At 50.2% G+C, this 22,268-nt stretch overlaps 1 protein-coding gene across 5 annotated transcripts in view; it reads left to right on the forward strand.

The window, feature by feature from the left end:
- The first annotated feature begins 191 nt into the window (after positions 1-191).
- ZNF667 (zinc finger protein 667) overlaps positions 192-22,268 on the forward strand; it is a 48,225-nt gene continuing 26,148 nt past the window's right edge. The window contains exon 1 of one of the 5 annotated variants that reach the window (XM_059383190.1): positions 192-367. The gene's annotated coding sequence lies outside the window, so the exon portion shown is untranslated. The other 4 variants (XM_059383186.1, XM_059383188.1, XM_059383189.1 and 1 more) reach the window with 4 other exon arrangements.

Genomic DNA, 22,268 nt, shown 5'->3' on the forward strand with positions numbered 1-22,268 from the left:
TCTCTGCCCCCCGGAGACTACAACACCCAGAAGTCGCTGGGCCCCTCTTTTTTAGACAGGCGGCCTGACGGTTGCCCTGGAGACAGCCGGACGCCGGACGCCTGGCGAACGAGGCGGGGCCAGGCTGGAAGGAGGCTTCCGATTGGCAGAGACGCCGCAGGCCGGCTTTGAACGACAGCTAGGGGCGCACATGCGCACTGAGTGGGCCCCGCGCGCGCTCGCCGGAGGTGCTGTCAAGGGTTGCGTGGGCCGTGGTCCCCCGGGTGCTGTCGCAGGTCGCGCTGGTGGAGGGTCGCCGAGTGCGCGCCGGCGAGCTGCTCCCGGCCCCGTTCCCGGAAGTGTAGGCTCCGAAGGTCGGCCTCGGGAGGTGAGTGCGACCCGCTGTTCCTCCACGCCCGGGTTTCCCGGTCACCGCCCCACCCCCCTGTGACGTCGTGGCTGCCCGCGGCGGGGAGAGGCTGGTCTGAACAAGTCGTGGATTCCGAGCCGCGTCCCCTCCTCGGGGCGACCCCCCTTGTGACCCCCCGCCCCCGCCGAGGGAAGTTTGGGCCGGAACCCGCTCGTCCTCGGCGGGCCTCGGTTTCCCCTTTGTGAAGTGACCTTTGAAGCGCCGCTGCCCCTCGGGGTGCACACACTCCGTGCCTCAGTTTGCCCATCTGAACAGGGCTGATGATGGAATTGGAGTGCCTGGTGGAACCGTCGGGCGGTGCCCGCGCACAGGGGCCTCTCACGTGTGGGTGTCGTGATCTCTGGGGACCCGGACGCGACCCTTCCTCGCTCTGGAGTCTCGGTGCCTTGATCTGCAAAGTGGGTTTCGTGATGCTGGTCTCGCGTCTCCGCGCGCCGCCAATGGCTGTCGAGAGGGATGGCGCGGGTCGGGTAGCAGGACGCGGGAATTCCCAAGATGTGTCCTTGTCGCGTGCGCAGCTGGCTGGCCCCGGCCAGTTCTCGAGCTGGGTGCGCTCGGCGTATCCTCGCGTGGAGAGGGATGGGCGCGGACTTCCCAGTCTAGCTCCCTGCCAGGCACTGTCCCGACCCTGCTTCCATCTTCGCGCCATCTGCAAAATGCAGTCAGATCTGCCGCCCTGTCCTCGCCCCGCTTTCCCCTCCCTTTGTAGTATCCAGCATCTTGTCTTCCTAGTCTCAGAGATGTCTTCACTGCTTCCTAATATATGTTTGTCTGTTTTTTAAGATTTTATTTTTTTGACAGAAACACAGCGAGAGAGGGAACAGAAGCAGGGGGAGTGGGAGAGGGGGAAACAGGCTCCTTGATGAGCAGAGAGCCCATGTGGGGCCCGATCCTACTACCCTGGGATCACTACCTGAGCCGAAGGCAGACACTTAACCACTGAGCCACCCAGGCGTCCCTACTATTCGTCTTAAAATCGTCTAGCAAAATTGGGCCAACTCATGTTTCCCTCCCCCTGTGTCCGAAACCAGGGTCTAAGTAAGTCAGTGCCCTGGTCGACCCTGGAGGCATAAAGTGTGGCAATTCTGAATCAGGGAGTTGTTATTTTTTTCAGATCTTTTTCAGGCCTTCTCAGTGAAGGAGTAAGTTTATCTGTAGCAGTTCTTTTTTTTTTTTTTTTTTTAAGATTTCATTTATTTATTTGACAGACAGAGATCACAAGTAGACAGAGAGGCAGGCAGGAGAGGAAGGGAAGCAGGCACCCCATTGAGCAGAGAGCCCGATGCGGGGCTTGATCCCAAGACCCTGGGATCATGACCTGAGCCAAAGGCAGAGGCTTTAACCCACTGAGCCACCCAGGTGCCCCTATCTGTAGCAGTTCTAATGCTCACCAATCCCCTTATATCAGGTTATATCTCTTTTTCACTGTGTTTACTCTTAGGAGTATCTTATGGCAAGTGATGCAGGGTTTCCATTTGGGCAGAACAATGAAGTTTCATCTTTTTTTTTTCCAAAAGATTTTATTTATTTGTGAGAGAGAGAGAGAGCATGAGAGGGGAGAAGGTCAGAGGGAGAAGCAGACTCTCCACGGAGCTGGGAGCCCAATGCGGGACTTGATTCTGGGACTCTGGGATCATGACCTGAGCTGAAGGCAGTTGCTTAACCAATGGAGCCACCCAGGCGCCCTGAACTTTCATTTTAAAAATCTACTTTGTAGAGGGGCACCTGGGTGGCTCAGTGGGTAGAGCATGCCACTGTTGATCTTGGGATTATGAGTTCAAGCCCCATGTTGGCTGTAGAGATTATGTGAAAATAAAATCTTTTTTTTTTAAAGATTTTATTTATTTATCTGACATAGAGCGCGCACAAGCAGGGGGAAAGCAGGCAGAGGGAGAGGGAAAAGCAGGCTCCCCACTGAGCAAGGAGCCTGACGTGGGACTCTATCCCAGCACCCTGGGATCATGACCTGAACTGAAGGCAGACGCTTCACTGACTGAGCCACCCAGGCGCCCCTTAAAAATGAAATCTTAAAAAACCCCAAAACTTTGTAGATTCATTGGTTCTCAATCTTGGTTGTACCTCAGAGCCACTTGGGAGCTGTAAAAAAATAATACTGTGCCCATGTCCACCGCTGGAGAGCGTTCAGATTGTCGGGGTCACAACCCAGTGCACGATGTAGTAAAACTCCTCAGAAGATTCTAATGTGTGGTGGGGTTGAGCAACACTGACCAGACCGTCTATAACTGATGTGCTGTGCTCTAACATTCATTAATGTTTTCATTCCTAAATCCTAAAGAGGTCTTTGGCCCACTTTGGCTTTGGCATCTGGGCTATTTGGGGCTGAAGGTGATCGAGACCCTGTAGGCCCCAGAGAAACTTTTGCCCTTCACTTAACTAACTACCTAGAAGACTCCAAACTGGGGGTCTTTTCCAGAATTAGAGCTGTTACCGAAGACAGGTTTTATCTGAGGGCCCCATCTGCAGGGCAGGGCAGACATCTATTACAACACGTGTGTTCTTAGTGCCCTGCTCCCCTCTGAGGCTCTGGCCCCCAGCCCCGTCCTCAGCTCTGCGTGGCACGGAGACCTGCCTTAGCCTTCCTCTCTGTCTTGAAACCTCTCGTGTATGTGGGGATCCTGCATGTGCAGAATTAAATTTGGTTTTCCCCTGTGCATCTGTCCCATGTCAGTTTAATTCTTAGGCCATCCAGAAAACCCTCAGAAGGGTAGAAAATTTACCCCAAACAGTTGCCAAGTTACCCCTTGTGCTAAGTGAACAGCCCAGGGAAGACTCCGTTTCTTTGTTTCTTCCAGCTTCTAGAAGCTGTTGTGTCCACCCCTCCATCCATATGTTGAATCCCTAAGTGTTAATATTTTGGTGTTCACAGGTGGGGCCTTTGGGAAGTGATTGGGTTTGGACGAGGTCTTTGTGGTGGAGTCCCTGGGGTGGATGGCGTTCTTATAAAGGGTTGAAGGGACCAGACCTTTATCTCTCTCTCTGACTCTGTCATTTTTCCTCCCCACAATATATTTTGTAATAAAGGTATAACCATAAATATAGTGCTTTCCTGACTTGTACCAGCCCCGTACTAGTGGGAGCCTCTGAATCTGTAGCCAACTTGTGCAGAAGCAAAGATGGGCCGGAAGCCCAGCATCCAGGGGCTGGTGTGTGATGTGGGCGCCACGTCGTACTTCACGCAGTGAAGCCTCAGGAGGCTTCCCTGTAATGCTGTTACCACTTATTTCTCCGCTCGCCCATGAGAGCTGGTCTAGAGCTAGGCTGGTGGTGTACCAGCGGCAGCATTCCTGCTGCGGGGCGGGGTGTGGGGTGTGGGAATCGTATGGGAAGAGGCTGTTGTCCACCCCACCGCCTCCTCATGTAGGCAAGAGGTCATTTGGCAATGGTTGGATCGCTTAAGAAAACCCAAACTGACCACTGATCTAGGCAACGCCCCTACTTTATTAATGCCGACATGAGCTGCCAGTTGGGGTGTTTCTCAGGGTCCAAGCGAAATGCCAACACCCAGCCCTCACTTCCCTCCCCAAGCAGCCAACTCAGAGGGGCATAAAAGTGTGCCCTTCTCCTCTAGGCTCTTTGGCTGGTCTGATCATTAAAATGGTATAAGACAGATTAACAGGAGGAAACCAAAAGCTTCATAAGGTTAGTACCTCCTGTGCATAAGGGAGAGACCCAGGAAAATGGAGTGAGTGAAGTGGTGGAAGCCATTGCCTCTAATACCAGCTTCCCTGGAGACAGAAGGTGGTAGAAGTCAGTCATGGAGGTACCTTGAAAAGCCCAGCGAGCAAGAGCAGGTCCTTGTGCAGATTTTCCATTGATAGGAACTTCCTAGAAATTTCGAGTCCTAGCCCTCATATACAGAGACACCCTCACAAATGGAAATTTCCCTTAGAAATGTAAATGTCACTTACAAAGGGTCATGACTCAGTTTTTAGAGCTTGTCTTGTGTTTGCAGTTTCTTAAAAATAACCTGCTTTGGGTGCCTGGGTGGCTCAGTGGGTTAAGCCTCTGCCTTTCGGCTCAGGTCACGATCTCGGGGTCCTGGGATCGAGCCCCACATCAGGCTCTCTGCTCAGCATAGAGCCTGCTTCTCCCTCTCCCTCTGCTTGGTGCTCTGCCTACTTGTGATGTCTCTCTGTCAAATAAATAAATAAAATATTTTTTGAAAAATATTTTTCTGCTTTTAAAAATCAGCTTAGGGCGCTGGGGTGGCTCAGTCAGTTAAGAGTCTGCTTTCTGCTCAGCTCTTGATCTCAGGGTCATGGGATTGAGCCCCATGTCTGACTTCCAGCTCATCAGGGAGCCTGCTTCTCCTGCTGCCTCTACCTCCCCCCACCCCCACTCATGCTTTCTCTCACTCTCTCATAAATAAATAAAAACCTTTTTAAAAATGATACATATTAGCTGTTTAATAGAATTCGTATCACTAATGATAGTTGCAGTGACTGACTATTTGTTATGTGGTGAAGTATGTAAAACAGGCACACTTTGCTGTTTACTAAACCTTCACTGTAACCCGCGAATATAGTTTACCCTTGACAGTCCCCATTTCGCCAATAAGAAAGTCACGCCTGGAGCAGGCTTTCTCAGTTGGGCAGGCCCAGCACATCTGCTGAATGTCAGAACCTCCCCAGTTAGCCGCGATATTTTCCCTCCTCTGATTAGAATGATATAATAGTGATTTATAAAAACAAATATTTATTTGGTCCTCATCCCCATTCCTGGCACAGAGCTCCTAAAACCTGGGAATTCCTGAGAGCTGCTTCAGTGATGAAGGTGCTTTTAACTGATGTATGAAGGGACTTTGAGCAAACACCCAGGGGTGGGTCTGGTTACCAAGGGAACCAACCAACCAAGTCTTGGCTGGTGGCAACTTCCAGTCCCATCCCTGACCTCTGGGGTTGGGAGAAGGGCCGGAGGTTGAATCCAACACCAATGGCCAGTGATTTCGTCAGTGATGCCTATATAATGCACCACCACAAAACCCTGAAAGGGCGGGCTTCTGAGAGCTTCCAGGTTGGTGAACGAGGGCAGATGTGGGGAGGTCTCCACACACCCTTCCTCCATACCTGGCCCTAAGCATCTCTCCCATCTGGCTGTTCTCGAGTTACCTGCTTTTATAATAAACCAGTTTTCTAGTGAGTTGGAATTCTGTGAGGTGCTCTAGCAAATTAATTGAGCCTGAGGAGGGGGTCCTGGGACCCTCTGATTGACAGCTGTTTGGTCAGAAGCTCAGGGACAACCTGGATTGGTGTCTGAAGGTTGGGGGAGGGCAGTCTTATGGGACCGAGCCCTTCACCTGTGGGATGTGATGCACTGTGTGGTAATGGCATCAGAACTGGGTTGAATTGTAGGACGCCCCACTGGTGTCAGAGAATTACTAGTGACACCCGCAGACAACAGGCATTGCAGTTAGAGGCAGAGTCAGAACATGGAACCCCTTTCTAGATTCCTGGGGCCCCATTCCCCCCAAGAAAGGCTCCTGCTCTCTTTTGACTTAAACGAGATCGTGACAGAAGCACCAGGATCTGCGCCGCACGCTTCCATTTACTTTGGGGTCACCTGGAGCCTCCGTCCCAGAGACTGGGCTTCATTTGGCCCCAGCGGGTACTGCTCCAATTTTTTTCTTTTAAGATTTTATTTATTTGAGAGAGAGATAGAGAGAGATCATGAGCCAGGGGAGGGGCAGAGGGAGAAGCAGATTCCCCGCTGAGCAGGGAGCCCCATGTGAGATTCGGTCCCGGGAGCCTGGGATCATGACCTGAGCCGAAGGATGCCCCCCCTGACTGGGCCACCCAGGTGCCCAGTGCTGCTCCAATTTTTAAGGAAATGGTAATTGCACAGCTGGACGGAGGCATTAGTGAACAGTAGCGATAATTTTGGCAACACAAGGGTGTGGAGTCCCCACACTGTGTACCTTAAGTTCACATGGTATTACCTACTACGCGTCGATTCTGTCTCACTCAGACGGGAAGGGAGAAGGAGCTCCTCCGGTGCCCAGTCCAGGCTGGCGGCCAGGACATCTTACCCCAAGAAGCACCTCCTCAATCATTCCTGGAACTCAGAGCCCATGCTGGGGCGAGGGTGACAGCTGTACCTCAGCGTCCTTTGGGATGGGGTGGTGTGGGCAGGCGGTGGGCAGACAGATACGCAGCCCTGAGTGTGGCACGTGCTGTGATGAGGAAAAGTATGGGATCTCAAGGGATCACAAGCAAGTCAGTACTTCCTTCCCCCACGCTCGGAGAGGGGAAGGCAGGGCCAGGGTTTCTCCAGGAGGACTTCTGGGAAGAAGTGCTGTGCGGTATAAAGGAAGGGACAGATTGGGTGAAAGAGGGAAAAGGTGGTACGTCACTCTGCCCATGTTCTACTCACACCAAACGCCAAGGAGGCTGAGTAATGTGGCTGTGACTCAGCGTGCTGTGGACCAGCCCAGTGTCTGGTTCCCTCACTGTCAGGGGCAGCCACAGGGCCGACGGTCAGATGCATCTAGTTATCATGACTCAGCAACTCTGATAATAAAAGTCACGAGGTGCGGTCTGCGGAGTACACCCGGAGCAGCAGCAGTTCTGCCAAACCTGGGACACACAGTAGGTCCTTAAACCCCTCTGGCCCCCCGGAGAGATGCTTTGCCTGGTTTTACAAATGCGGCCTCTCTCTGAGCCTCAGTTCCCCTTGCTGCCATTCAGGAGGCACAACTCCCTTATGAGGAATAAGGAAGTCACACCTGGTGCTCCCAGCACCCAGCAGGACCACCTCCGATGGGAGTAGCTTTCTGAAGGCTGCTGGGCCCCAGGGGAGTACTCGCGCGCCCTCTAGTGGTTGAACGGCACACGCCATGGTGCCACCTGGTGGCCGCATGGCGCCATTGCGCAGCCGAGCTCAATGAGGGGGTTTGCTTGTGAGCTGCGGTTCTTGAACTCGGTTCTCACCAGGCAGATGGTGCAGGTGAGGGATGCTGGCAGGCTGGGAGTCATGGGGAGCAATGGGGATAGTTGAAGATGGAATCCATCCCAAATCCCTAGAAGAGTGTTGCCACGCAGGGATGCAGACCTAGAATTCCCCTCAATTGTGATTTTCCCCCCCAAGAAATCCCAGTTCACGTGGAAAGTGTCTCTATTTTTAGAGACGGATACTCAGAGAAATTGTTTTGTGAACGCTGTGTTGGCCAAACACATCCAGAGGCTGGCTGTGTAGCCTGTGGCCCGCCATCTCATGATACCTATTTGTTTGGTCTTGCAGGATTTTTTATTAAAATCAGTGGAGTCCTCACCCCGTTTTTGGCGACCGCAGTGGTGAATTTTATGTGTCAACTTGATTGGATCGTGGACAGCTCACTCAGTTAAAGCTGAGTTCTGGGGGAGTCGGAGGATGTTTCCAGAAGACGTTGGCATCTGCCTCCGCAGACCGACTGACGCCGACGGGCAGCACCCAGCTGGCTGGGGGCCCAAATAGCACAAAAAGCCCAAAACAGTGGGTGAAGGGCAGATTCTCTCAGGCTGACCCTGACCCTGGAATATGCAACACAGGCTTTCCTGGGTGTCCAGCGTGCCGACGGCAGGCTGTCGGTCTTCCCAGACCCCATAAACACACAAGCCAACTCGTCATAATCTCTTCGTGTGACCCTGCGCGGACTCTGCACTGTGTGGGTCTGGTTCTCTGGAGACCCTTAACATTCAGTGGCTTTTTATTGAGTGCCTGTTACGTGTCCCATGGTTTACCTGCATTATTGTCATATCATTTTCCCTGCAACTTGAAGGGTAGTGATTATTAGCTCAGCCTTAAAGCCAGTAGTTTATAATAGCGAACATTTCTTTAGCCCTAGGCACAAGCTAGATGTTTTGCCAAGTGCAATATATAAGTGATTTCATTGAGTTTCTATGAGTTTCAATGACCCAGAGTCATTGAGGTGGACTCTGCTGTTACCCAGACAGGCACAGAGAGGTTCAGTGCCCTCCTCAAGGCCACACAGCTTTAGATGTTTATAAAACTGACTCTTGGGAGTGCCCGGAGGCTCAGTTGGTCAAGTGTCCGACTCTTGACTTTGGTCATGATCTTGGGTTGTGAGTTTGAGCCCACGTCAGGCTCTGCTCAGTGTGGAGTCTGTTTGAGATTCCCTTTCACTTGCACACTCTCTCTAAATAAATCTTTAGAGTTTTAAAAAATATTTATTAATTAGAGAGAGAGAGAGCTCAAAGTGGGGGGCTGGGGCAGAAGGAGAAGCAGACTGTCTGTTGCATAGGGAGCCTGATGAGGGGCTCGCTTGATCCCAGGACCCTGGGATCACAACCTGAGCCGAAGGCAGATGCTTAAGCCACTCAGGTGCCCATAGAATTGTTTTGTTTTAAAATTTTTATTTATTTACTTTAGAGAGAGAGAGAGAATGCACAAGTGCAAGGAAGGGCAGACGGGGAGAGAGAGGGATAAGCCAACCCGATGCTGAGCACAGAGCCAGACACGGGGCTCATCTCAGGATCCAGAGATCATGACCTGAGCTGAAATCAAGAGTTGGGACACTCAACCAACTGAGCCACCCAGGCACCCCAATAAATAAACTGTTTAAAAAAATAAAATAGAATTATTTTTTAAGTTTTAATATGTACAATGTCCACATGGTTCAAAAGTCAAATTTAGGGTGCCTGGGTAGTTCAGTCATTAAGCATCCGCCTTCAGCTCAGGTCACAGTCTCGGGGTCCTGGGATCGAGCCCTGCTTTGATCTCCCCATTTGGCGGGGAGCCTGCTTCTCCTTCTGCCTGCTGCTCCCCCTGTTTGTGCTTTCTCTGTCAATAAATAAATATTTTAAGGTGAAATTTTAGAAAGTGAAATTTATGTAAAAATTTAGACAAAGGGAGGTTTCATTCACATCTCATTTCCATGGATTCTCTGGAAGTAACCATTTCCATTTCTTTTTATCATTTCTTTTCTGGCTTCTTCTGTAAAAGGCATGACACATTTGACACTCGTTATTGTTATTATTAATAAACACCCCAGATGCAAACACATAGAGGGGATGAGGGGACAGACCGTATCTGCCCCCTCTTCCCACTAGTATCTTGTGATGCAGATTCCAGAAGATGAAGCATGGGGGGTACAGGACTTTGCAATGCCGTATTACATTAGCGGTGCAAGAATCAGGGCAGAGAATTTGCTGGAAAATGGAGAAATGTGAAGGACCCAAAGAACAAAGCACTGGGTGTTCCAGTCTTTCCCGTTATAAATAATTAGACTCCACTCGCCTGTGCAAATCAGGGACCATCCAACTTTATTACTGTAAAGGACTTACATGGCAAATATTTCAGACTTGCCAGCACCCAACCTCCATCATAATTGTCGGACTCTGTCACTGTTGTGCAAAAGCCGCCGCGGACGACAGAGAAACCGTGTGGTCTGTGGCCGCTGTTGTTCGGCGCCTTCCAAACCCCAAACACCGTGTTGAGTCAATGGGATCACACTGCTGGGCACGAGGCATCTGCAGCGCTCACGGAAGCAAGTGGGAGGCGGCTCTGCCCAAAGACAAGGGACTGCCCGGAGCAGGGTAGCGACTTCAACAAACAGAAAATGGAGGATTTGTCAATGCAAGAGAGCTTGCCTGTGGGACCCCTCCCAGCCACCTGCCTGATGGCACTCTTGCTGAATGTCCTTGCCTTTGAGGCGGCACTGGCATAAAGACTGCCGAAACTTCTGGAAACATTTCTCCATAATTTCAAACTTAGCAAGGATAACTCTATGGCATCGAGGGAGATTTCTTTTCCGTGGGCTTTGTGAAATGGACTCTCTAGAAGTAAGGCAGGAGTCGTGGGTATGAGGACTCATGAGGTCTGGGTCTTAAGTTGGCCCTGCCCCGTTTTTCTTCGCTCTTGATTCAATCTTAAATTAAGTACTATTTTATTTTTTACGGATTTGAATTTTATGTGGATTCTCTCTCTCTCTCTTTTTTTTTTTTTAATTTTATTTTTTTCCCTCTCTACCCAGTGTGGAGCTTGAACTCACAACCGAGAGATTAAGAGTTGCATGCCCCACAGACTGAGCCAGCCAGGCTCTCCCTCACCTTTTTATTTTTTTTTTAAGATTTTATTTATTCATTTGACACAGAGAGAGAGAGAGAGATCACAGGTAGGCAGAGAGGCAGGCAGAGAGAGAAAGGGAGGGAAGCAGGCTCCCTGCTGAGCAGAGTGCCCCATGTGGGCCTCGATCCCAGGACCCTGAGATCATGACCTGAGCCGAAGGCAGAGGCTTAACCCACTGAGCCACCCAGGTGCCCCTCCCTCACCTTTTTAAAATATATGTTTATAAAAAAAAATTATAAAGTAAAAATAAATAAATAAATAAATAAATAAGATTTTATTTCTATGGATTTTTTTTTTAATTTATAGTAAAATTGACATTTCTTTGCACCAAGAAAGTTGAAGGGTGGATCCTTGGCTGGCTCAGCTGGTTAACTGTCTGCCTTCGGCTCAGGTCATGAACCTGGGGTCCTGGGATCCAGCCCCGTATTGGGATCCCTGCTCAGCAGGGAATCTCCCTTTCCCTCTTGCTCTGCTCCCCCCACCCCTGCTCATGTGCTCTTTCTCTCTCAAATAAAATCTTAAAAGGAAAAAAAAAGCAGGATGAAAGGTACAACGATTTGGGAGGAGTGAGAGAAAACATGGATACCAGGGAGAGCGCGCTATAAAACTTGCATGTCTGATGCCAACGTAACAGATCCCCAGGCTTCTCAACACTCTTTTCTCTTTTGTTGAAAGGGTGTCATTTGCGGGCATGGCGTGGTGGGTAAATATCTCATCTCTTAAGTTAAAATTCAAATCCCACTTCCCCTTTCGAGAAAGCTACTTTAATTGGAATGTGTCTCAGTTTCTATGGCAACCACTGCACTGTACCACTGTGCCTCTGTCCCATCTTTCAGCATGCTGGACATAATTCAGAATCGCTCTCTTTCTCTCTGGCTGGCTAGCCCCATTTGTCTGGCACCGAACACAAGCTAGATTAAATAGGAAGAGAGAATATCCTTCCATAGCATTTTTTGAAATATGTCATGTGACTAAGTCATTCATAGGGCCAGACAATTGTTTTTGGTGTTTATTTGTATATCTTTCTTTTTAAAAGCTGCGTTTGAATCCAAGTCTGAAGCCTGAAAACACCATGGGTACAGACCTCTCTCTGACAGCCAGGCAGGAACACATGAAAGAACGAACAGTGAAATCAGGCCTTCTTTTGAGAACACTCCATGCACCATTTCTCTTCTGCTCCCCTGTGGTACAGGGGTTGGGGCTCACGGCTTCTGAAATCCCCAGCCAAGAGTGAAGGCATTCCTCTCTACTGCAGATTCTCCAAGATGAGAATTTCTTAGAAAAATCCCAGCAACGTCAGCATGCTCCTTCAAGGGTTGCCACTATCACGACCGTTTTTGTAAGGGTTGTGATGTGTAAATAGTATCTCTTGGGCAAGATACGACTGTCACCCAAGAACTTGAAAGGCTGGTAGCCTGACGATCAGAGGGTGTGAGATCTTAATATGATTTCAGATACGTCAGTGTGTGGTGCACAGAACTGCCAGTGATAACAGGAAGGTGAAGGAATAGACGGATGGAGACGAGGAGGGAAGAATCAAAATGCCACCACACTGGGACTTCGCCTGTCCTCACCCCTCACCCTCATGTCATTCCCCCATCCTTCCACAGCCTCCAGGAAGACTGTCGTATTCCTCACTTTGTAGTGTAGGACCAGGAGGCTCAAAAGAATTGACTGGTTTTGTGAAAATAAGAAGCCAGGGCGACTGGATGGCTCGGCCAGTTGGGCGTTAGGCTCTTGATTTCAGCTCGGGTCCTGATCTCGGGGTTGTGGGACTGAGCCTGTGTCAGCGGGGAGTCTGCCTGAGGATGCCCCCTCTCCCTCTGTTCCTCACCCTGCTCCGCGTACTTTCTCTCTCAAATAAATAAATTTTTTGAAAGAAAAGAAAGCCAGTGATGCTTGTAATAGGGATGTAATTAAGCATAATAATGGAGGTCACAGGGCTACTCACCAGGGGAATTTTGTAAAGTCCCAGGTATCTTGCCACTGGAATGGAAAGAGTCAATCTGGTTGCTCTAGCCACCAGAGCCGGAGGGAGGGTGCTGTGACAGCTGTGGTTAGGAATGAGGCCCTAGTGACCAAGGCAGAGTCAGTCTTCTGAAGGGCCAGGGACACCATGTCCCTGAAGTCCAGAATGGGGACACGCAGGGTGTTGTAAGACACAGCAGACTGGAATGGAAGTTGACAAGGAGTTGTGTGTCATGGGAAATGTCCCTGCGGGCATGACTAGTCCCCCACAACCTCATCCCCATAACCCATGCCCCCCACTTCCCTGTTCACATGGCAGAGCTCTGCAAAGTGGTCTTGAGGTGAAGTGCAGGAGGGAGTAACTTCTGATCAGAGTCAGGTCGATGACGCCGCCGATAAGCCCATCACCAGGCCTCTCAGAGGGAGACCTGGGAGCCCCTTGCTCAGGTGGGCTGGAGGCTGGTGCAGAGCCCAGAAGGCACCACAGCAGAGTCCCAACGGGCATCTCAGCCCACAGAGCGGGTGAGGCATCCTTTTCCAGGGGGGGCCTGGTACCCCCTTCAGTCTGGAGGAAGGCTTTTTAAATTTTTTTTTAAGATTTTATTTATTTGACAGAGAGCACAAGCAGGGGGAGCAGCAGGCAGAGAGAGAAGCAGGCTCCCCACTGAGCAGGGAGCCTGACTTCAGGACTTGATCCCAGGACCCCAGGATCATGACCTGAACCAAAGGCAGACACTTCACCAACTAAGCCACCCAGGCACCCTGGGAATGACAGTATATTTAAGGGAGAAACTGTATGAGCAGTTGGGAGGATTGGCTAAATCAGAGGATACTGCAAAACGCAGAACTATGAATCCGTTGAAAAGTCACATGGAAGAAGTTTCTGTCCATGTAAGGCAGGGCTTGTGAGCCCCCTCACTGGTGAAATTCGGTCAGGGCAGCTCTTCAGGGAGAGTGGTGTGTCCACTGTGAGATGTTGGCAGTGCCCCTGGCCTCCGCCTGCCGGACCCTGTGGAACAGTATGACCCCTCCCCGAACTGTGTCAAGCCAAACTCTCTCTATAGGCCACTTCGTGGCCCCCAAAGATTAGAGCTACTGGTGGTGAGAAAGGCTGTGATCCGTCTCTCCATTCGATCTGGCCGCCCGCACACCGGGGTCCATCTAGCTGCCAGGAACACATCACGCACATGAAAGTGACCAGGGTGAGTAAGAAATCAGTCGTCAAGCTTTGTGCAACGAGATCCAAAGCGCCTATGAATTTGCCACCAGGAGAAGCATCAGTGTTGGGGCGCCTGGGTGGCTTAGTCAGTGAGGCGTCTGCCTTGGGCTCAGGTCAGGACCCCAGTGTCCTGGGATCAAGTCCCGCATTGAGCTGCCTGCTCAGTGGGGAGCCTGCTTCTCCTTCTCCCTTTGCTGCTCCCCCTGCTAGTGTTCTCTCTCCTTCTCTTTCTCTGTCTCAAATAAATAAAATCTTAAAAAAAAAAAAAAACCCTCAGTACTGCAAATACTGTCTATGCTTATTCATTTCCTCCAGAATCCTTTTCATCCCTCTGAATAAAAAGGGTGCTATTGTTGATCTCTCCTTTGCAAGAAATGGGCCATTTCTCTCAAGTTCCAGAGAGAGGAACTCATGCTTCCCGGATACCCAATTAATCTGCTCTCATAGTCCAGGAACATTTGAGGATGGCACTGAGAGATGGGTCTCCTGGGCTAGACGCGCACCCTCTCGCCCTGTGCTATGCCCCACAGACACTGGACAATTAGAATGAGGGGCATCACGTGTGTCCTGTCTCCTTTGCCGCCCACCGACTTGCCCTGCTCAGAGCTGGGCAGTTTTAACCAGGACCTTCCAATAACTGTGGCTCCTTCTCTGGGGGAGACAGTGCTGCCGGGGTGGGAGCTGCTGGGAAGTTGTCCTGAGTGCTCCCGTGGGGCCCCCCTTTTGGGAGAAGCTCAGGTCTGTGCCTGGGGCATCGCTCTTTGATTTCCACAGGAAGGGGTCCAACCGGAGGAACTGAACTGTCAGCGATTAGGGGACCTAAAGCTCTTTAGTGGTTCCAACCACATCCCTTTCTGCTTAGTCATTATACTGAGGGAGAAATATCTCAAAGATAATTTATTTATTATCAGATAGAATTGTGGTAAATGGATAAGGATGGCCTCCCATGATTTAGCCATAATAATGTGGTCTGGCTTTACATTGGGAAGAGTAAGAACTTCTTATTTTAGAAAAAAAGAGGGGAGGGTAGTGTAAGCTATCAAGATAAATATTGAAAATAATTGTTCTACATAGATGGCCACTGTCAACAATTTAGTCTGTTTCTTCCCACTTCTGTTTCTCGGAGCAAGTTTATAACGAAGTGTTCAGGTAGCCACTGTTTCTCCTGATTCCTTCGGAGCCTAACTAAGGACTAAAAGTCTACCCAGGGACACCTTTGGGGTGGCCTGTCTCTGCCTTTATTTCTTCAGAATTTTCCTACGCAGGGCCAGGAAATGAGCAGACCACAGACAACAGAAAATAAACCTCTGGGGCTCCTGGGTGGCTCAGATGATTGAGTGTCTGCCTTCGGCTCAGGTCATGATTTCCAGGGTACTGGGATGGAGCCGCATGTCAGGCTCCTGGCTCCTGGCTGGGTGGGGGGAAATCTGCTTCTCCGTCTCCTCGTGCCTCTTCCCCTGCTCGTGCACTCGCGCTCTCTCTCTCTCTCTCTATCATGGATGAATAAAATCTTAAAGAAAAAAAAGAAGAGAAAAAGAAAATAAACCTCTTTTCAAACATACATAGAATCCTTTTCCTATGACCATATATTTGGTCAGGTTACAAAGAAAGCATCCATACCTCCAAAAATTGACATGACAAGTGACATTTATGCTCACATGTAGGAAATGAAGAGATTTAAAGGAGAAAATGAAAACATAAAGATGTTTACAACAAGAAATTATAAAATATTTCCATTAAACAACTCTAGGATACAAAGGAAAATATAAGTGAAAATTGTGAAAATTGCACACTTTCAAAACAATTGAACATAAAAATTATGTATAAGCACATATATTTTATTTTTTTTTGTTTTGTTTTGTTTTTTAAGATTTTTTATTTATTTACTTGGCAGAGACAGAGAGATCACAAGTAGTCAGAGAGGCAGGCAGAGAGAGAGGAGGAAGCAGGCTCCCTGAGCCACCCAGGTGCCCCCATATATTTTATGTTTATAATTTCAAGTTTTTGTTTAGTTTTATTTAGTTTTATGTTTTTCATAAAATATTTTATATATTCATACTTACAAATTTTGTTAAGTTTTAGATATAAAACATTTTCTATAGACATGTATAATTTTTTTTTATGTTTATATATTTAGTTTGTTTTAAAATTATTTTTTCTTTTTTTTTTAATTTTGATTTTTTTTAAAGATTTTATTTATTTATTTGACAGACAGAGATCACAAGTAGGCAGAGGCAGGCCTAGAGAGAGGAGGAAGCAGGCTCCCTGCTGAGCAGAGAGCCCAATGTGGGGCTCAATCCCAGGACCTTGGGATCATGACCCAAGCCAAAATCAGAGGCTTTAACCCACTGAGCTACCCAGGCACCCCAAGATTTCTTTTAAGTGATCTCTGTACCCAACATGGGGCTCAAACTCACAACCCCAAAGTCAAGAGTCGCATGCTGCATGGACTGAGCCAGCCAGGAGCCCCTATTTATTTAGAGTTTTAATGTTTATGTAGTTTATGTTTATAGTTTTTAAAATATATTTTACATAAATACAGGTTTTGCATATAAATTTTATACATAAACATGTTTTCTTTATATATACATTTTATATATAAATGTGTTCATTGTTCAAGCTTTGTTTATTTAGCTGTATACAGTTTTATATTATAACACTCACAAACACACATGCATATGACGTCACAATCAACCGTGTAAATTTCCAGTAGTGATCGGAGAAGTAAAATATAGGTCTGTGGGAAACAGAGGAGCCTGATCCTCAGTCATCGGTCGGTCATCGGAGGACAGGAAGTTCTGTCTGTCTGCCTAGTTGCACAATCATACAGAATATACTAGGCTGGCAGAAAGGTGTAGGTAAGAGCACCTTTTATATAGGACATTCAACAAAATGCAATGATTTGCAAGAGTGTGCCTGTGTCTGCCGGTCAGAAACACCGACAGCTTCCTGTCTGGCTCCAGACCATGAGAAATAAATTCCTGCAGTTCATGAGGTATTTAGTTTAGTTCCAGCAGCCCAGTCTTTGCAGATTAAGTAACATAGTATCAATTTTCCCCACTTTTTAAAAAATGATTAACTTGTTTGTGCCCTTAAATATCCTTAAATATGAGTTGTTTTCTTCGAACAGCATGGGATTTTTTGGTGTGCCCAGGTTGTCGGTGTCTGCCTTCTGGCTGAAACACTCACTCACTGTACGTGCAGTATAGGTGCTGACGTGTTCGGATTTAAAGCCGACTCTGCCATTTGCCCCACCTGCACGGTGGCACTATACACTGAGGAGATTAGAGGAAAACGACAGTCGTCGTAAAGTAGAGGAGAGACAACAGTTTTGACACACATGACTGTGTGACGGGGGGCTGTGGGAGGATGGAACGTGGAAATAGTGAACGCTATGGTACTCATTAGCGCAGTGGCCCAGATGTGTTTGCTTAAGAATGTTTTGGGCAAGCAGTAATTTCTCCTGCTGATCTGCCCGGGACAGGTGTAAAGAAACCAAGTGTGTGACTGCAGATTTCAATGGCGACACGTGGTGGACACCTGACTGATACTCTAAAACGAGTGAGTTTTTTGTGGTTTTTTTTTTTGACGATTTTATTTATGTATTTGACAGAGATCACAAGTAGGCAGAGAGGCAGGCAGAGAGTGAGGAGGAAGCAGGCTCCCCGCTGAGCAGAGAACCCAGTGCGGGGCTGATTCCAGGACCTTGCCTGAGCCAAAGGCAGAGGCTTTAACTGAGCCACCCAGATGCCCCTAGTGAGTTTGTTTTTATCACACAACAAAACGTCTCAAAATAGGCAGCTGTTATCCTTGCCTCAAAGGCTCCGTGAGTCTGTGCCTGGGAAGAGCTGGCATGAGAGACTATACGGGCCTTCTCTTGGGCTAGAGGGCAGCAAGTCCTCTCAGACAAGAAGCAGATGCTACATGTGACGGCATATCTGTAGGACTCTCTTCTATCAGAGAAAGAGACATCCTTTCTTTCCTTTCAATCCTCCAGAACGCTTTCTTCTATAGTTCTGAGGTGAGAAACGAAGGCAGAAGAAAAATTATTGAATTTCCTTATTACTTACAGCCCACTGACAAGTCCTGGAAAAAGGCAGAGTGACATTCCTCTAGGAACTCAGCTGCCAGGATGTTGACACTTTGCTAAGTGTAAAAGGAAATTCCACTAGACCCCCCCCCCCCATCCTCTAAGTCTCCTTTAACATATAAAAATTCTGTTGGAGGCCGCCTGGGTGGCTCAGTTGTGAAGCTAAGCTTCTGCTTTTGGCTCAGGTCATGATCCTGGAATCCTGGGATTGAGCCCTGCACTGTGCTCCCTGCTCGGTGGGAAGCCTGCTTTTCCCTCTCCCCACACCCCAACCCCCGCGTTTGTGTTCCTGCTCTCACTGTCTCTCTGTCAAATAAATAAAATCTTAAAAAAAAAATTCTTTTGGAAACTTCCTTTATCTCTACATAGACCCCCTCAAATACATGTTGGCATTCATCTCCGGGCGTATGACCCACCAATGTAGATCTGAAGGGTCTCATGACTCAGGTTTTATTAGACGGTAATAAATGGCCTTTTTGTAACAATAGTTAGCCCTTTGAAAGTCCTGAAAATCTTGCTTCCAAAATTCTGTAGAGACTTACACTATTCCTAACCCTCTTCCAACTTGAAAGTATATAATAAGGCACTCCTCCTGACCCCAGTGTAGTAGCTCTTTCCTTCCTTCCTTTCTTTCTTCCTTCCTATTTTTTTTTTTTTTAAGATTTTCTTTAATTTTGAGAAAGAGAAGAGAGCATGATTTGGGGCAGGGGCAGAGGGAGAAGCAGGGAGCCCAGGGAAGCCAATTCCAGGACCCTGGGACCATGACCTGAGCCAAAGGCAGATGTTTCAGCCACTAAACCAGCCAGGCACCTCCCCACCCACCCCCAGTGCGGCTCTTTCTGCCACAGGTCCTGTGCCCCATGCTTTAATAAAACCACCTTTTTGCACCAAAGACGTCTTAGGAATTCTTTTTTAGACATTGGCTTTGAGCCCTCGCATCTTTCCTACATCAATCTCCACGATTGTGGATACCACCTCTATTAGTTATGATTCTACTATTTTATACCAGCTTGGCAAAATTCTTGCACATAATAGAAACTAAAGAATATATTGAATAAATAAAAGAATAAATGAAATACTAAAGTGGCTTAAGATCAAGCTCTAGAATATCATTGTGACTTTGTGCCAGAAATTTCTGGCTTGAACCCAGAGCTCTCAAAATTTCATTTGTTAAGAAATTGCACAGTCTCTCAATCTCAGGTTTGTATGCTTAAACTATCAGGATTTATTTATTCATACCTTCATTCCCAAATTCACTTAGCAGCCTCAGGGCCTGTAGATACCCCCACCCCCACCCGAGGGAACTCCTGAGGGAACTCGCCTTCCCCAACAGCAGGTGTTAGCTTCAAGGTGTCAGTCAAATTCCAGAGGCCAGCGAGAGAAACCGACAGAACAAAAGACACGGAATGGACTGTGGGCCTGGTTCCGGTACAAGCTTGTTGCCTTCCACACATTCACAGGATTATTGGGAGACTGCCTCATTCAGAGAAACGGGCAGACCAGGGCCTTACCAGGATTTAGGACATCTCAGCCCTGGCCCTCTGGTTTCTCTATAGCCATGCAGTGTCCAAATTCATAAAGCTCTCTTCGGTGCATGGCTTCCCAAACTTTCCCACCAAAGTTTCCCTAAACAGCAGAAAGAATGATACTCACTCTTGGGAGGTGATCTAAGGAAAACACAGAACTGCCAGATTGCAGGTTTTCTTGATTTTCTTGGCCATCCCCTTTGTTCCAGCACCACCAGGTGTGCAGAAGAATCTTCCTGTTCAAGAAGCAGCTTCCTCCAAGGAAAAACCCCTGAAGGGGTGAACAGGACAGGGGTTTTGAAGTCCCCAGGGCCTGGATTCGGAAATCAGCTCTGACCTTTGCTAGCCCTGCTCCTTTGGGTGAGTACTTTCCTAATCTCCTTGTGCCTCCATTTATGCACCTGGAAACCAGAGATTTCAGTTAGAAACAACTCTGAGTAGGGTAAAGGATTAAATAAAACCTTAAGTGTGGGATTCCTGGAGGGGTTCGTCGGTTGGGGATCTGCCTTCAACTGAGGTTACCATCTTGGGGTCCTGGGATGGAGTCCCACACTGGGCTCCCTGCTAGGGGGAGTCTGTTTCTCTCTCTCTCCGTCTCTCTCTCCCCCTTCCCTTTTCCACCCCCATTCATGTACTCTCTTTGATACATAAATAAAATCTTAGAAAAACACAATACAAAAACAAACCTTAGGTGGAAAAGACACTTTTGACCAGGGACTGTGATGTGCTAGGTGCTAGCAGCAGGGGTGGTAGTAAAAGTCCTAATAATCATCTCTGGTAACTGCTATTTTCATATCACCACTGCTTTGTCACACAATCGGAAATCCAAGAATTAGTCCCTCACACATTTCCTCTTAGTATCTAGCCCCGGGAACTCGTTCATTCATCCGGTCAGGCCAGCGCAACCACAAACCCTGGATTTGCACCAAACAGGCTGCAATACCGCGCTTTGCAGTAAGAAGTAGGTCCTAGTCCTTTGCCCCTTCCTGGCGCTGAGCTCCCCAAACCGTTGGAATTCCTAAGGGAGGAGAGAGTGAAGGGTGTCTTTTGTCATGTTAAAGGCGCCGCAGTGTGGGAGTGGGGGTGGGGGGAGGGACAAGGGACTCCTGGGGTGGGGGCTGTGGTCAGGGGAGCCAACCAAGTGACTAGAGGGCTCGAGCTTTCACTCCCACCCCCCCAGCTCTGTGGAAGGAAGAGGGGCTGGAAACTGAGTCCAGTCACCAACGGCCATGCCTACGTAAGGAAGCCTCTGTCCGGGCCCTCCAGGCTGGCGAACACTCGGAGGCTCCGCCACGGCCGAAGCCGGGAGCCCAGTCCCGCGGACTCTGTCCGGCCGTTTTAGGACGGCTGGCGACCTAGTGAGTGGACGTTTGTCCGAACCGCGTGCACCGCTCTTCGCGTGTTGGTCGAACCCGGAGAGGCGGGTCACGGGAACCTCCGACGGGTGCACTGGGTGCTGTTGTCTGGTCGGGGTGGGCGCGGGCCCGGGCACTGGGCTCCTAACCGCGGGCGTCAGAGTCGTCCCGGCCCCTGGGTCGGAATCAGGCTGAGCGGAGGAGCCCGCCGGGGTCAGAGGACGGTCTGAGGGTGGGGAGAAGAACGGAGCCTGCACACGCGGTCCCAACGGTGGTTTCACACGCGTCCTTACACGAGCGCGCGCCTGTACAAACGCAGCCTCTGTGCACGCGCACTGCCCACAGCCGCGAGGGCCGGGACCCAGGGTCAGGTGGGAGCTCAGCTCAGCTCCTAGGCCCCACGAATCCGTGTCACAGCTGCTCTGCCGTCGTGCGAAAGCAGGCAAAGTCCGCACGTTTGCGGGACGCACGCACGCCCCGAGACACACACAACGACCCACCCTGCGCCTCCCGCTCGCAGACGACCAGGCGCTGGGTTCGCGACCGCAGCGCACGCCCCACACCTCTCAGACCCCCAACCGCGAAGGGGGCGGGGCCTCGGGCACCGCCGCCGCGCTCGGCCGTGACGTCATCGCGCGCCGCAGGAGCTCCGGGGAAACTTGGGCTGCGGGCTGGGGAGACGCCACGCGAAGGATCCTGGGGTTCTTCGTTCTACGTAGGCGCCAGTGGGATTCCCTGCGGGCCTGGAGGAGCATCCCTCCTCCGTCCCTCCCGCGGGTCCTTTCGACTGCGGCCTGACAGATCTCTGCCAGCGCAAGCCCGGGTCCCTCAATCGCACGTTTTGGGCCTGGCCCTCCGGGGACGCTCCGCGCGGCGCCCCAAAGGCCCCGAGGACGTGCATTCTGAGCTCGCAGTGCGCACGCGCGAGTGCGCGCGGCAGCACCCGCGGGTGAGCCCTGCAGTGCGAAGTGGAGGGCGCTGGGTCGAGAAGCCCCCGGACGGGCATCTGCGGGTGTGCACGCGATGAGGGTGGCCAGCCGCGGAGGCTGGATTTGGGTCAATGGATCACGGAAAGACTGCGCCTGAGGGCGTCAACGTAACTTAGCGGAAGGAGCGAGTCCGCGCACCGCGCGGTAGGGTCTGGTGTGCGCGGCCCCGTGTGAAAGATGGGATGGTGCAGGGGCGGGGCCTGGCGCGGCGCGTGCGGCAGCGCCCCCAGGGCCGCTCTGATTGCGCGGCAGTGCTTACGTACGTGCCTTGCGAGGGCGGGAGGGGGGGTGTGGGGCTCAGGCCAGCCTGTGGGAAGGTCCCAGGAGAGGCGAGTGAGCGCGTGCGCGCCGCGTGGCTTTGTTTAGGGGCGGGGCTGGAAGTTCTTGGGGACGCCCAGTGGGCGGGCCGGCGGCTGGTCTACGTGTTGCTCGTGTGAGGGGGCGGGGCTGGCGGTGCGTCTGGGGTTACGGAGGAGAGTGCGCAGGCGCGGCCGGGCGCGGGATGCTGCGCAGATTTTGGAGTGGGCGCTACCCGGACGCGATCCCTGGGGACTGAGGTGAGTGTGAATGCGTGTCTGTAAAGTGGTGAAGTTGTGCGGGGTCGCGGGGCGGTGCGAGGTTGTGAGGAG

This window comes from Mustela nigripes, chromosome 17 (assembly GCF_022355385.1).
Source record: "Mustela nigripes isolate SB6536 chromosome 17, MUSNIG.SB6536, whole genome shotgun sequence".
Lineage (NCBI taxonomy): Eukaryota > Metazoa > Chordata > Mammalia > Carnivora > Mustelidae > Mustela > Mustela nigripes.